The 14,633-nt window shown below is 31.8% G+C and overlaps 1 long non-coding RNA gene across 1 annotated transcript; it reads left to right on the top strand.

Moving 5' to 3' along the window:
• The first annotated feature begins 12,975 nt into the window (after positions 1-12,975).
• LOC145052660 (uncharacterized) lies at positions 12,976-14,480 on the top strand. The gene is made up of 2 exons (XR_013684124.1): positions 12,976-13,091; positions 13,967-14,480. It is a non-coding gene; the product is annotated as an uncharacterized LOC145052660 (long non-coding RNA).
• The last annotated feature ends 153 nt before the right edge of the window (positions 14,481-14,633 follow it).

A 14,633-nucleotide genomic window follows, 5' to 3' on the forward strand; every position in this document is an offset into this window, starting at 1 on the left:
CCCTTTCAGAGTTGCAGCCTGGGTGGGCAAGGTGAAGTATAGGCTAGATCTGCCAGATTCACAGTACTTTCCACATCTCCCAGCTGCGGAAGTGCCTAGTAGACGACGTTGCGGTGCTACCTCTCGAGGATATTTAGGTAGATGACAATTGGTAGCCATTCTAGGCAAGAAGACAAAGGCATTGAGGAATAAGGAGGTAGAGTTGGTGAAGGTGCAGTGGCAGCACCGCAAAGGATCAGAATGGACTTGGGAGCTGGAGGACAATATGAGAGAGCACTGCCCCGAGTTATTTTCAGCAAAAACAACAGACTTCGAGGACGAAGTCTAATTAAAGTTGTGGAGATTTGTAACATCCATGATTTTCTAGGTATTATGATTAATTATCTTAATTAAATTATGGAATTGTTTGGTTGGGCATTGACATTTAGACCTTACAAGTAGGCTGAGGGGACATCGTACGTGGGGCGTAGATTGCCATGTACCCTCAGCGTACTCATGAGAATGGACCGCGGAGGCCATGCACGTACACCCACCGTACCAGGAGTACTCCTAACATACGTATGCATCTCCTCAAACCCTAAAATTTAGCGTTTACTCCCTATATAAAGAGCATTACCCCTGTTTGTTCAGCCTTCCTTCACCCATAGCCAGCCACCACGAAAACCCTAGCTCATATTTGTGTGCCTTTGTGATTTGGAAGCCATTTGAGAGTGTTTGTGTGTTGTGTTATTGAGAAGGGGATAAAGGAACTTGAAGAAGAAGCAATGATCCAACAAGAGCTTGTAGATCCAGAAGATTGGCACCACTTTTGATCCTTTTGAGGTATCAAGTTCCATACTTGGCCATTGTATGCTTAGATTTGTTTATTTGGGTATTTTATGTCACCTTTAGACTACACTGTTGAGAATGCTTGATTATTGATGGTTTCAAAGCATAAGAGTTGTCCTTTTGGACTCTTAGAGGCATCCATGGTCATAAAAATTGGAACTTGATGGTTAAGACACAACCATGCAAGTGCTAGTTGGTCTTGAAGCGTTAAATGGATGAAAAATCATGTTTTGACCCCAACCATGCATGCAAGAACATAAAGTTTGTAACTTTATGGTTTAGGAGGTCTTAAAGGACCTGGATCTACAGTTTGGACGTAAGGACTTACTGGATTAAGTCATGAATGAAGTCCCAAGGAAGCTGGCCTGTACGTTGGGCGTACTCCCTGGTACGCCGCACGAACTGGGTCAACTCCCCGTTTTCATCAAGGCTAGCATACGCAGGGCGTACATGCTAGGTACGCCACGCGTACGCATGCAGAGAGGGTATATTGGACTTTTAGGTCTTAAGAGAATGGGCCTGGACTTTTGGGCCCCATGGCCCACTATGAAGTATAATTTTGGACTTGGGAATCTGGAAGTTGAGTATTGGGCCTACTAGGCCGTGATTGGACCCTATGGAATTATTATATTTGGACTTCGAACTTGATGGGCCCATTTGGGGGATAAGGCCCAAATTCAGAAATTATGCAATTAGCAGACCCTTAGGGAATCTTTGATGTGCCATAGGAGGGTTGGGCTTAATAAGCTAACATTAGGCCTTATGAATGTGCCAATTGGACCAAGGGGTAAAAGGGTCATTTTACCCTAAGTAATGTTATAGACTCTAATTGAGTGTTAATGTGATTATGATAGCTGGAAGTTATCAGAGCAGTTGTTAGAGACTATTTTCTATGAGATTCGACACACAATTTTACGAGGAGAGTTGCCTTCCAGTAGAAGTGGGTCTAAGGCACCAAGGCCGACCCACTAGTAAGGGTTATAGTAGAAGATGATTGTCTTTGTGATAATCATCTGGTATGTTGCTATCTGTTATGATTATATGTTAACATTATATAGTGTTATGTGCTAGTGGAAGTAGGGGGAATAGTCCCCGTATCCAGACAATAGAGTCGTAGGGTAGGTTAGGCACCCCGGTATGCCTGACAGTATGTTTATGCTATGCTTTTATGCTATGCTGTTATGTTTATGTGTTAGGCTGGCTAGAAGATTTTTTCCTACCTGCTCTCTCCCTCTTGTAAAATATTCTGAAGTTGTAAAACAACTTTAAAAGTATTCCGGGTGCATCCTTCTTTCCTTGCTTGTGTTTCCCTTCACTCTTGTAAGTTTTCATTACTTATACTTTATTATTGTTTGTATTAGCCTAATGATAGGCAAAAACCTTTTAAGTGTTAAATAATTTCATGAAATTATGGCTTTACTAGTTTTGTAGAAACCTTAGGTATCATATAGTTATTTGAAATACAAAAGTCTAGGTTGATAACATGTAATTTAAATTGAAATGTTTAACCATTAGTCGTAATGTTGCCCGTCTTTTAGCCAAGGTCTAGCGTTTTTAGGGTTGTTTGTCATTGACTTGGTATACATTAACGTTTCAAATTAAATTATTTGTTATTGTAAAAAATCCTATGATTGTATTTTAGCATAACTATATGGTACCCCTAGGCCTTCTTTGGATTTATGGACACATTTTACTACTGCCAAAATTTCTTTGGCAGTAGTAGCACAATTCTTTTATACAAACATCGGAAGGAAGAATTCAAATAGAATTCGATAATGATGATGGAGAAATACCTCAATTAAGAAGAAGTAGATCAACTAGATCACTATATTCTCATATATCACCTTTAGAATATAAGGTAGAAATCCCTTCTAGGTGTTCTATGTCTCAATTAGACAAGAAAATAAATCAATTAATATAAAAGAAAATTTAGTCCAAGGTGTCTATGAAGAGGATCCTATTGCCTCAGAAATGAATTTTCCAATTTAATGGATAGAGAAGAAATAATAAATTTTAGTCCGGGATCACGAAAAAAAATAATTTATAATGAATTTAATACAGAAAAATGGAAGCCTTTTAAATGTTAAATAATTTCATGAAATTATGGATTTACTGATTTTGTAGAAACCTTAGGTATCATATAGTTATTTGAAATACAAAAGTCTAGGTTGATAACATGTGATTTTAATTGAAATGTTTAACCATTAGTCGTGATGTTGCCCCTCTTTTAGCCAAGGTCTAGCGTTTTTAGGGTTGTTTGTCATTGACTTGGTATATATTAACGTTTCAAATTAAATTATTTGTTATTGTAAAAAATCCTATGACTGTATTTTAGCATAACTATATAGTACCCCTGGGCCTTCTCTGGATTCATGGTATTGGAGCCATAATAATGAAGGTATTTAACACTTATTCCTCAAATGAATTTTCATATGTTCAAAAAGAATAATAGAAATAATGTGAAAAATCAAATAAATGAAGAATATGAAATCCCAAAAAAAATTAGATTTACTAAATAAATGGACAATTCCTAAAATACAACCAAAGTTTTATACAAGCTAGGTACTTTTGAAGAATTAGGTTTTATACAATCAGTTAAAACAACTGAAGAAAATTTAATAATGAATCAAGATGATATGATTGTTAAATTATTAACATATGAGTATATTCGTTGATACCAATATACTCATAATTATTTACATATAGGATTAGTGCAAATTGCTTTTAAACCTTTAACTTTACAAGGTTTACCAGAAAGTTTTTTAGCTGTGTTACGTGATGGTCGTAATATGAATTGGAAACAGTCTTTAAGGGGAATAATATAGTCCAGTCTGACCAATGGTCCAGTATATTTTAATGTTTATCCTAATTTACAATTATCATTATCTGATGTTAATATATTTGATGCTTTATCTATAAATGATAAAACAAATAGATACAATTATATGCCAAGATCTGAATTAATATGTATATGCTATAAAATATACTACATGACTTTAAAAACAATGAATCCAAGGTGTAAATAAACTTATAAACCTAATAATGAAACTATTTTAATAGAAAATAATTTTGATATGTCTAAGATAACCACTAGAAAAGCTATTAAGTGAGATGAAACAGATTTTCCAAAAAATTGGGTTTTGGAAGGAGCGGTTCCTCCTCAACCAAAAATAAATAATAAAATTATAGAAATTATACAAACATCGAAAGGAAGAATTCAAATAGAATTCGATAATGATGATGGATAAATACCTCTATTAAGAAGAAGTAGATCAACTAGATCAGTATATTCTAATATATCACCTTTAGAATATAAGGTAGAAACCCCTTCTAGGTCCTCTACTTCTCAATTAGACAAGAAAATAAATCAATTAAATATAAAAGAAAATTTAGTCCAAGGTGTCTATGAAGAGTATTCTACTGTCTCATAAATGAGTTTTCTAATTTAATGGATAGAGAAGAAATAATAAATTTTAGTCTGGGATCACCGGCAAGAACAATAATTTATAATGAATTTAATACAGAAAAATGGAAGCCTATTAAATGTTAAATAATTTCATGAAATTATGGCTTTACTAATTTTTTAGAAACCTTAGGTATCATATAGTTATTTGAAATACAAAAGTCTAGGTTGATAACATGTAATTCAAATTGAAATGTTTAACCATTAGTCGTGATGTTGCCCGTCTATTAGCCAAGGTCTAGCATTTTTAGGGTTGTTTGTCATTGACTTGGTATATATTAACGTTTCAAATTAAATTATTTGTTATTGTAAAAAATCCTATGACTGTATTTTAGCATAACTATATAGTACCCCTGGGCCTTCTCTGGATTCATGGTATTGGAGCCATAATAATGAAGGTATTTAACACTTATTCCTCAAATGAATTTTCATATGTTCAAAAAGAATAATAGAAATAATGTGAAAAATCAAATAAATGAAGAATATGAAATCCCAAAACAATTAGATTTACTAAATAAATGGACAATTCCTAGAATACAACCAAAGTTTTATATGAGCTAGGTACTTTAGAAGAATTAGGTTTTATACAATCAGTTAAAACAAATGAAGAAAATTTAACAATGAATCAAGATGATATGATATTTAAATTATTAACCTATGAGGATATTCATAGATATCAATATACTCATAATTATTTACATATAGGATTAGTGCAAATTGCTTTTAAACCTTTAACTTTACAAGGTTTACCATAAAGTTTTTTAGCTGTGTTACGTGATGGTCGTAATATGAATTGGAAACAGTCTTTAATGGGCGTAAGACAGTCCAGTCTGACCAATGGTCCAATATACTTTGATTTTTATCCTAATTGACAATTATCATTATCTGATGTTAATATATTTGATGCTTTAACTTTAAATGTTAAAACAAATTGATACAATTATATGCTAGGATCTGAATTAATATGTATATGCTATAGAATATACTACATGCCTTTAAAAACAATGAATCCAAGGTGTAAAAAAACTAGTAAACCTAATAATGAAACTATTTTAAAAGAAAGTAATTTTGATATGTCTAAGATAACCACTAGAAAAGCTATTAAGTGGGATGAAATAGATTTTCCAAAAAATTTGGTTTTGGAAGGTGCGGTTCCTCCTTAACAAAAAACAAATAATAATATTACAGAAATTATACAAACATTAGAAGGAAGAATTCAAATAGAATTTGATAATGATGATGGAGAAATACCTCTATTAACAAGAAATAGATCAACTAGATCACTATATTCTCATATATCACATTTAGAATATAATGTAGAAACCCATTGTAGGTGTTCTACATCTCAATTAGAGAAGAAAATAAATCAATTAAATATAGTCCAAGGTGTCTATGAAGAGGATCCTATTGCCTCAGAAATGAATTTTCCAATTTAATGGATAGAGAAGAAATAATAAATTTTAGTTCGGGATCACCGACAAGAACAATAATTTATAATGAATTTAATACAGAAAAATGGAAGCCTTTTAAAACTTGGTTATTTCAGAATTTTCAAAAGAAGAATTGACAATTATACAAGATGAGTTTTATTCTTATTTATCAAAGATTAACAAAATCATATATTTTGTTCCATGGTTTTTTAATAAGTATATAGTTAATTATTTAAATATATTAGAAAGAGAATATACTCTTGCAAATGGAAATATACAAAAATCAATTTTTCCACCCCAACAAAGTTTTTAGATTTCTAGAGAAAATATAAGTTTGAAAATTTCTGCTTAAAAAAAACTAGTTGAAAGTAATACTTTACAAATAACCGTTGAACGTATTAACCAACAAATACAACAAAATCATTTTACCAATTTATATTCTATAATTATTGGAGAAAAAATTCTTGCTATAGAAGAAAAGGTGGAAAATATATGCAAAATTATTGAACAATCTCAAATTGTGAAAACACAACTAATTAAGGAGAAAATAATGACAACATTCCAACCTCCTTCGGAAATAAAATATTTAAAATTAAAAAGTGAAACAAAACTAGATCAAATTTTAGAAAAATTAAAAAAACCTAAAAATTTAAGTATAAATACTTTAAATAAAATTGAAGAATCAGATTATAATTCCGAGTCTAAAACTGAACATGATAAACGTATTAATAAAATAAAATGTAACACCCATAAATTTTATGCCAAAAATTAACTTTTTAACCAACAATAATAACATATAGTAATAATGATAAACATATTAATAAACGTATTAATAAAATAAAATGTAACACCCATAAATTTTACGCCAAAAATTAACTTTTTAATCAACAATAAAAACAAATAGTAATTGTTTACAAAACATTTTCGAATCAATATCAATCAGAATGTCCCAAAATAGATCATAAGGATGAGGAGCAGTACGGTCACGCATTCGCCTTCCCACGATCTCCTAGAGTACCTGACAAAATAAACGGAAAACTATAAGCCCGAGGGATTAGTGAGCTACCCCCAAAATACCCATACCATACAGAGATACCATGCAACAAGTCAATCAACAACATGCATACTGGGTCATTGGCCTGACTGGACCGCCTCTACAGGCCTACAGTCTAACTGGATCTATACCGAGCCTTCGGCATGAATGGACCGCCACATGGTCCTACAGTCTCCCCGGACCGCTCATAGGGTATGTAGGCCTTTAGCACAAAGCAGGACTGCCTCAACCCAACCAACAACAAATAACCATGTGCACATGACTAACATATAGTGGCATATACAAGCATCAACATATCTATCACACTGATCATCAATCATAGCAATCTCTCATAACTAAAGCACTGACCTAACAGGTCACTAACATACCAATCCCTACGGATCATAAGAGCATAACATAATGTCTATCCTATTACCGATCTAACAGATCATAACCACATATAGCATATCATCATCCAGATAACAACTAAAGGGCCGACCTTGGTGCCTTAGACCCTATGAATATAACGAGGATAACTCACCTCACAGATGTCGACTAGGTAGATAAACTCCAACCCTCGGATCACTGCCAAAAACTTCACCACCTATTAATACAACATAATCACACTATAAGTTTCCCCAACCTTTCAAGGTAACCCATAAGTCAACTAATCATCCTATGGTCAAAGTCAAAGTCTTTAGTCAAGGTCAACAGTCCATGTTGACCCTGAATCGCGAAGCTCCCTTGGCTACTCGTCGAGTTCCTTGAAGTTATTGACCACTCGCCGAGTCATGGAGTGACTCGTCGAGTTCCCTCAGTTTACGATCGAACTCTAAAGCCACTCGTTGGGTGTCCTTATGAAACTCGATGGATACCCATGCATACATGACTTGGGGAAATCTCATCCGGCTCGTCGAGTTGTTCTTACAACTCGTCGAATTTAAGGCAATCTTCATCGGACTCGCCGAGTTGTTCATCCAACTCGTCGAGTTCCTTACCATCTTCATATGGCTCGCCGAGTCGACCTTGCGACTCGCCGAGTCCATTTAGTCCTTTTTCCATACAAACATGTTTTGAGCCATGCAGTGGCTCCAAATCACAGATCCAAGCTTCTAGGGCATGCTTTTCACGTAAAGTTGCAAACTTTACGTGCATGCATGGCTATAAAGGCTCTAAATGCCTATTTTAAGTTCTTAATGGAGCTTCATGCTCAAGAGGGACCTCAATCATGACCAAAACTGTAACTTTATGCTTCTAGAATCCAAGGAGGGTCGAGATCTGAAGTTACAACTTCAGATATAGCCCATAGCTCATCTTATCAACTTAATATTCCATAAAAAAAACCCTAAAACTCAACCAATAGAAGAGATCTACAAGGAAAATGGCGATTTGGGTACCTCTAGAAGATGATAACTGAGATAAGTGTTGATTCCCACACTCTACTTGCTCTAATCTCCTTCTCCTCCAAGCCTTCTCCCTCCAAAGGTCCTCTTTTCAAGCTTCAAACACACAATGGGCACACACACATATTAGGGTTTTGCTAAGCTCTCAAGGGACTGTAAAGAGGCTGAAAGAGGCTTGTGCTTCTTTAAATAGGGTGCAAAACCCCGGGATTTAGAGTTTCATCTGCCAGCTCCTACTCGCCGAGTCCCAATATGGACTCGTCGAGTAAGTCACTTAACACGCGATCTCACCCCGCTGCTACTCGTCGAGTAGAGCTTAACCCAAGAAATCTTATTTAAAACAATACCCGAGGATCGGGGCGTTACATAAAATATGAAAGTTATGATGATAAATTTGCTAGAAAACCCGTTCAATCTAAATACTATTACAATAGACCTATTCCTCAAGATGTTTTATTTGAAGTACAAGAGTTTATTCAAGATAGTAGTTATAATGGTAAAAACGTCTATAACTGAAATTTAGATGGTTTTATAGAAAGAAAAATATATTTGTTAACTCAAAGAATGACTTTGTATGCTACCAGTGCAAAACAATTAGGAAATACTGATTTAACAGTTGCTCAAATGATAATAGCAGGTTTTACTGGCCAATTAAAAGGCTGGTGGGATAATTATCTAGATTAGTCAGATAAAATTCAGATTTACAATTCTACTAAAATAATTAAAAATGAAGATGGTACTTCAACAATAGTCCAAGATGTAGTTTATACACTTCTTTTAAGTATAATTGAGCATTTTTCTGGTAAATGGTCATATAATTCTGGTAATACTAGAACATTACTAAATGGTACAAAATGTAAAATTTTAACGTCATTTAGATGGTATAAAGATACTTTCATGAGTAGAGTATTAGAATTAAATGATTTTAATAATAAATAGTGGAAACAAAAATTTATTGATAGTCTCCCAACACTCTTTGAGGAAAGAGTTAGGAAACAATTACAATGAAATCACCGTAAAATTTCTTATGAAAATTATTCATATGGAAAACTTATAGTAATATGTACTCAAAAAGGCTTAGCTTTATGCAACGAAATAAATTTGAGTCAACAGATTAAAAAACTACGACTCACTGAAAGACAACAATTAGGACATTTCTGTGAACAATTTGGTATTGATACTTCAAAAAATAGAAAGAAATCTAAAAAGGAATATATCCTTAAAAAATATAAAAAATATAGTGAAAATCAAAAACAATATAGATTTAAAAGAAAATCTTTTAGAAAAGAAAAACATAATAAAAAAATAAAGATAATCCACCAACTTGTTATAAATGTGGTCGAATTGTTCATTTTGCCAATAAATGTAAAATAAAGAAAAAGATTAATAATCTAAATCTAGACGATAATATGAAAGAGAAATTAAAAGAAATCTTTTAAATATTCGGGAGAATCCTCATCTAATGATGAAAAAAATATAAATTCGGATGAAGAAATTTATACATCTTGAAGTAGTTCTAATGAAGAAGAAAATAATTGTTTTTGTATAGATAAAAATAATTGTTCATGTGATGATGAAATATAAATATTCAATCACAATTTCAGGATAATTTAAAAATAAACATTTTAGATAAATATATTTTATCTATTTTAAAAAATATAGATGATTCTGAATTAAAATCACAAATCATTGATCAAATAATGAATAATCAAAGAAATACTCACGTTAATAAACCATTTTGGGAAAGAAAGAAACATATAATTCATCTTCCATATGAAGACAATTTTAATGAAAGAAATATTCCAACCAATGCTCGCCCTTGTAAATGAATCATCACTAATTAGACCCTCTAAATCAGCTTGGTCTTGTACTGCTTTTTATGTTAATAAACATTCAGAACAAGAAAGAGGAATTCCCGGACTAATAATAAATTATAAGCCTTTGAATAAAGTTTTAAAGTGGATTAGGTATCCAATTCCAAATAAAAAAGATTCAATAGATAGATTAAATACAACAATTATATTTTCAAATTTTGATTTAAAATCAGGATATTGGCAATTTTAAATTGATGAAAAGGATCGATATAAGATTGTTTTTAATGTTCCTTTTGGTCAATATGAATGGAATGTTATGTCATTTGGTTTAAAAAATGCACTTTCTGAATTTCAGAATATTATGAATGATATTTTTTTTATCCTCATAGCAATTGCATGATAGTTTACATCGATGATATCTTGATTTTTTCGAAAAACATTAAATATCATTTTAGACATTTAAACCTTTTTGAACAAATTATAGAAAAAAAAATGGTTTAGTTATATCCCAACCCAAAATGGTTTTATTACAATTTAAAATCAGATTTCTTGGCCATAATATAGAAAAAGGAAAAATTATTCTTATAAATAGAAGTATAGAGTTTGCTTCTAAATTTCCTGACAAAATTATTGATAAAACTCAATTACAAAGATTTTTAGGTAGCATAAATTATATATCATATTTTTATAAAGAATTAGTCAAAGATACATCTATCTTATATGATAGACTAAAAAAGAAACCTGTTCCATGGACTGATCTTCATACTCAAGCAGTCCAAAGAATAAAAGAAAAATGTAAAATCCTTACCTTGTGTGTCTTTAGCAAATCTAGATTGGGAAAAAATTATTGAAACCAATGCCTCCGATATAGGTTATGGAGGGGTCATTCAGGAAAGTGCTGTGATTCTCACAAGAATTATGCTACTACCGCCAAAGAAATTCTGGCAATAGTAAAATGTGTTTTAAAATTTCGAGATGATCTTTACAATCAACAATTTACTGTAATTACTGATTGTCAATCAGAAAAATTTATGTTTAACAAGCATTTTAAACATGATGTATCTAAACAAATGTTTGCCAGACGACAAGATCATTTAGAACCATTTGATTTTACGATAATATATCGAAAAGGTGAAGATAATAGTATTCCTGATTTTCTAACTAGGGAATTTTTAAATGAGTAATGTGCATTTAAAACAATTATCTAATGATATTTTTAATACAAGAAACTCGATTAAAGAAACTAAAGTTGAAATAACCAATTTATTGGATAATATGCCAACAAAAAACACAAATATCATTGATCGTATTCGCCATACTAGACGAATTCATTTATTGAGAGTCAGACTAATAGGCCTAAGGGGCTCATCTTAGGTTTCTGAAGAATTATTACTTCTTAATTAATTTTTGTAGGATGATCTCCAATAGGGGAAGAGGTGGCTACCCTAATAGAGGTGGCAAAGGAAGAGGATCACATCCTCTGATACAACATGAGAAACATTTGCTAATAGCATAAAATATTGCCTCCCAACCATCATCATCTAATATGCCAAAACCTGGGGATCCATTATACAGTTCTTGAAACAATAAAAGGATAATAATCATTCTTTCTCAAAAATAGTTTCTGAGGAAGATAATGATGAGTCCTCATAATATATTTTAACTCCTCATAAAGATTTAGTAATTCTTTTAGAAGATAAGGATGTCATGTTATATTTTGAGGACAATAATGATCCATAGAATTTATTGTCCATATATCTGGATAGTACGTCATACGCAACATGTTCTTACAAATCACGAAATTATTATGAAAATATATTAATTTCTACAGGTACATGTGAAATTTCACATTTCTCCTCTTCAGGAGACAAAAATGTTTATAACTTCAGCAAAGTAATATTCAAAAGGATGATATCTGCAGAAGAATGAGTTTGAGCACCCTCAGGGAACGAGAATTTCTCCACCCTGAACAAAAAATCTTAATAGAATATAATTTATGGGATTATAACGATAGCTTTTAAAAAGCTTTTCTTTATGAAAATCCAAAGAAGAAACATTTTTGGTTTTTCAAAATTTGTGACCAAGTTTATAAACAAAAGTTGCCAAATTAGTTTACACAATGGTAGTCATCATATGGCCCAAGTGTTCAAATTCTCCCTGAACCTTTCAAATCTTTATATGTTGAATGACTTCATGTAGCTCCAAAATACAAGGAGGCTCTTGAGCACTCCAATGCAGGAAGGGAAGTAGTACCTACCCTACACTTTTTCATAGAATTTTCCTTTCCTTGGATTTGGAAGTGGATCCCAGAAGTTGATTATAGTCCTAATAAGTTCCCATCTTTCTAAGATCATATCTTACAAAATTTTGGGCAAAAATATTGCAAAAAGATCCAACCTCAAATGAGATAAACTCAAAACAAACGATTGATAATATCAATCAAGCAATTTTGAAATATAAATCTGAAAAAGAATTTTTATCCCATAAGGAACAATCCATCAATTTTAATCCTTATGAAAAAGTTTTAAATTCCATTAAAGCTCAAGGAAATTCCTCCCCATCAAAGATGAAATTATCAAGACTTATTTTCGTCAAATGAAAGAAGGTCTGCTTCAAAACCTCAATAAACAATCATCCAACAGCTCCATGTTATCTACAGGCAATGATGATAATTTTCTAGAAGGAGAATCTCAACCAATTGATGATACCAATGACATTATGGATGATTTCACTGTGGAAGATGCTTTTGCCACTATTGAAGACATGATATTGGAAAAGCTACAAAAGAAGAAGACAAAAGCATGAGGGCTATATGGTGAAAATTTCTACACATGTCAATATTCTCTATTTGCTTTAATAAAGCTACAATAATGAAGATATTTGTTTAGCCGACTATCATACAGTGTACTCAATTATTCTCTTGTAGTATTTTATAGTTTTTTTTAACTTGGTTTGAAATCCGGGCCTATATATAGGCTGTTATGTTTATGTATTAGGCAGGCTAGAAGATTTCTTCCAACTTGCTTTCTCCCTCTTGTAAAATATTCTGAAGTCGTAATATAAGTTTTAAATTATTCCTGGTGCATCCTTCTTTCCTTGATTGTGTTTCCCTTCACTCTTGTAAGTTTTCGTTACTTATACTTTATTATTGTTTGTACTAGGTGTGAGACCCATGTATTACATGGGTTTAATTAAAAAAAATAAATATAAAATTTTAACAATTTGAAAAGTTTGAATTTATAAGAAAAATGAGAAAATTTTGAATTATTAAAACTAATGAGACTTTAATGTATTGAATACATTACATATATAAATTTTTTCTAATAAATACTTTACATATATATTACCTTACACATTAAATGTTGAATTTTAATTTAATAAAATGAAAAATACAATAAAATGACAAGTGGAAAATAAAAAATTTAAAAATTCTAGAAAATGCCATGTGTCCAAATGAATGAGAAGAGGACATGTGGCAAAAAAACCTTCATTTATTATAGTAGATTAGCCTAATGATAGGCTAAAACCTTTTAAGTGTTAATTTCATTAAATAATGGCTTTACTAATTTTGTTGAAACCTTAGGTATCATATAGTTATTTGAAATGCAAAAGTCTAGGTTGATAACATGTAATTTAAATTGAAATGTTTAACCATTAGTCGTGATTTTGCCCATCTTTTAGTCAAGGTCTAGCGTTTTTAGAGCTGTTTGTCATTGACTTGGTATATATTAACACTTCAAATTAAATTATTTGTTATTGTAAAAAATCCTATAACTGTATTTTAGCATAACTATATGGTACCCCTGGGCCTTATATATATATATATATATATATATATATATATATATATATATATATATATATATATATATATATATATATATGATATGTGCATAATTAGTTAATTATTTAACGTATATTCTTAGTTATTTTTGATTAATTATGAGAATAATGTGGACAAAAGGTACTTAAAATGTTGTGAATCGTGTTTTCAGTCCAAAAGATATGTTTGGAGGCAAAAAGGAGAAAAGGAAAGCAAGTGAAGATAAAAGAGTGAAAGAAGGAGTCCTACTCGGCGAGTGAATCGACCCTACTCGGCGAGTACATAACGATGTGCCAGAAGATAAATACGACTGCTAATTCAAGACGGATAAGTATTGACCTACTCGGCGAGTTGATTCTGTTACTCGCCGAGTACCCTCTGTTTGGGGATATCTATAAAAGACGAATCCTTATTCCATGAGAAGGCATTCCTGGCGATTTTTGAAGGATCAGCTGCGAATAAAAGGTTCAGAAGGCGCTAAGGAACCCTAGGCTTCAAGAGTTGGAAGAATTCAAGCAATTAGGTTAATTCTACCACTTAGACTTAGGAATTAAACATGTTTGCTTTTATAAACTTTGTTTTTATGCTTGTTTCTACTGCAACTATGAGCTAAACTCGTTTTTGTTTCTGTTTGGGGAATACCAAAGAACTCCTATGGTTTAATTATTGATTTTTGCTTAATTGTCTATTGGTGATTTATTAAATTAAGTTTGTTAAAGAACCTTATGTATTAATCACTACTGTTTTCTGTTAATTGGAAGGCAATTAGGTTGCATGAACATCACTTAATTGTTAACCTCATATGTCTATGTGAATGCTAAAATATATGCTTAGAAGTA

This window comes from Lactuca serriola, chromosome 5 (genome assembly GCF_051521515.1).
Source record: "Lactuca serriola cultivar US96UC23 chromosome 5, Lser_US96UC23_V15, whole genome shotgun sequence".
Taxonomy (NCBI): Eukaryota; Viridiplantae; Streptophyta; class Magnoliopsida; order Asterales; family Asteraceae; genus Lactuca; species Lactuca serriola.